Below are 2,500 nucleotides of genomic sequence, written 5' to 3'. Positions count from 1 at the left end.
CTCTCTCTCCCCCACCCGCAAGCACATCGCCACGACAAACCACGACATCGCCAAGGGCGGCCTTCGTGGCGACAGCTGCCGTAGACCTCGGTGAGTTTGTAGACCGCCGCTTGGCAGCAGAGCAGCAGGTAGGCGATGGAGGAGACGGGTGGGGTGGGGTGGGGCGGGGCGTGCCTTCGTGCGTACGTGCGTACATGTCCTTGCAGGGAGGGCAAGGGATCAACCTTGGCGATGTTGTGGGCGGGGGTGGTTTCCTTGGTGTGCGTGTGTGCGCGTTGGAGTGATATCTTGTGTCCATCTCTCTGTCCCTGTCTGTCTCCCCTGCACACAAGCGTGTGTGCGGTGTACTTGGCTCCTGTGTCTCTGTCTCTCTCCCTCCACACAAGCAAATGCTGTGTTTGAGTGTCAGCTTAGTGTGAGAGAGAAATTTTGTGCCCTTCTGTCTCTCCTCTCCTCTCCCGCAAACGACTTTTTGTCTTTGTTTTTGTGTGTGTGTGTGTGTGTGAGAGAGAGAGAGAGAGAGAGAGAGGAGAGACAGAGAGATTTGGTTTCTGCCTGCCTGCCTCTGCCTGCCCCTCTCTCTCTCTCTCTCTCTCTCTCTCTCTCTCTCTCTCTCTCTCTCTCGTCTCTCTCTCCCTCTCCCTCTTTCCCTCCCTCCCTCCCTCTCCCTCCCCCCCCCCGCAATCAAGTGTGTGTGAGAGCGCACGAGTGATTTGGTGCTTGTCTTTCTGTATCCCTGTGTCTCTGCATGCTCCCCCTCCCACAAAGGAACGCCCGCCCGCCAAGACTTTTCTCCCTTGCCGTCCCTGCAAGGACGGACGCACGCACGCACGCATGAACGCACGCCCTCACCCGTCCCCTCCATCGCCTACCTGCTGCACTGCCGCCAAGCGGCGGTCTACAAAGTCACCGAGTTCTACGGTAGCTGTCGCCACGAACCCCACCCACCCTTGGCGATGTCGTCGGGTTACAGCGACCACGTAGACCTGGAGGCTCCATGGGGGGGGGGGGGCGCGCGCACGGGCCGGTAGACCGGGAAGTCCTACGACCTCCACAGTAGACCGGCAAGACGCAGCCTCTCCGGCGGGTAGACCGGGGCCCCGGCGAGTAGATTGTCCGACCGGGAAGCCCCCACGGCCGCGGAGGCAGACCGGCAAACTCCAGCCGTCGGGACCGGTAGACCGGAGGGGAGCCGACGGTCGGGAGACCGGGCAACGGCGCCAGCCCCTCCGGCCGGGAGACCGGGCTTCCCGAGGTCCGGCGCCCAGTAGACCGCCCAGCGGTTGCGCACCGTGCTCCAGGTAGCCCGGCAGAGCCGCGCTCTCCGGAGGGTAGACCGGGAAGCCCCGACGAGCTCGGAGGAAGACCGGCAAACCCCAGCTTTCCCAGCTGGTAGACCGGAGGGGAGCCGAGGGCCGGGAGACCGGGCAACGCCGCCAGCCCCTCAGGCCGGTAGACCGGGCTCACCGAGGTCCGGCCCCCCCCCCGTAGACCGGCCAGCGGTTGCGCGCCGTGCGCCAGGTAGCCCGGCAGAGCCGCGCTCTCCGGTGGGTAGACCGGGAAGCCCCGACGATCTCGGGAGGAAGACCGGCAAGCCCCAGCCTTCCCGGCCGGTAGACCGGAGGGGAGCCGAGGGCCGGGAGACCGGGCTTCCCGAGGTCCGGCGCCCAGTAGACCGGCCAGCGGTTCTGCGCCGTGCTCCAGGTAGTCCGGCAGAGCCGCGCTTTCGGGTGGGTAGACCGGGAAGCCGCATGTTCTCGGAGGAAGACAGGCAAGACCCGGCCTGCCTGGCTGGTAGACCGGAGGGGAGACGAGGGCCAGGAGGCCGGGCAACGCCGCTGGCTCCTCTGGCGGGTAGACAGGGCTTCCCGAGGCCCGGGGCCCAGTAGACCGGCCAGCCGTTCAGTGCCGTGCGCCAGGTGGTCCGGCAGAGCCTCTCTTTCCGGGGGGGTAGGCCGGGAAGCGAAGCCCCGGCGAGCTCGGAGGAAGACCGGCAAACCCAAGCCTTCCCGGACGGTAGACCGGAGGGGAGCCGAGGGCCGGGAGACCGGGCAACGCCGTCTGCCCCTCCGGCGGGTCGACCGGGAAGCTTCCCTTCCTCGGAGGTAGACCGGCAGGACCCAGTCTCCACGGCCAGCAGAGCCCAGGGCCGGGAGACCGGGCACCGCTGCCAGCCCCGGGCCAGACCTTCGGTCGGTAGACCGGGAGGCCCCCTTGTTCTCGGAAGGAGCCCGGCAAGGCCCAGCCTCCCCAGTCGGCAGACCGGGGGGGACTCCGTTCGCGGGCCCGGCCGCCGCCTGGAGGACCGGGGCCTTCGCGAGTAGACCGGGCGGTCGGCGGGCCTCGGGCAGGGTAGACCGGGGAGGACCGGGAAGCCCCAGCCGCCTCGGCCGGGCGGAGAACGGGGGGACCGGCAGCGGACAGACCTCCCAGCGGTAGACCGGAAAAGCCTTCCGTCCTCGGAAGGGGACCGCCACGTCCCAGCTTCCCTGGCCAGCTC

The sequence above is a fragment of the Podarcis muralis genome, unplaced genomic scaffold (genome assembly GCF_964188315.1).
Source record: "Podarcis muralis unplaced genomic scaffold, rPodMur119.hap1.1 HAP1_SCAFFOLD_187, whole genome shotgun sequence".
Taxonomy (NCBI): domain Eukaryota; kingdom Metazoa; phylum Chordata; class Lepidosauria; order Squamata; family Lacertidae; genus Podarcis; species Podarcis muralis.
This window is presented reverse-complemented; position numbering follows the sequence as displayed.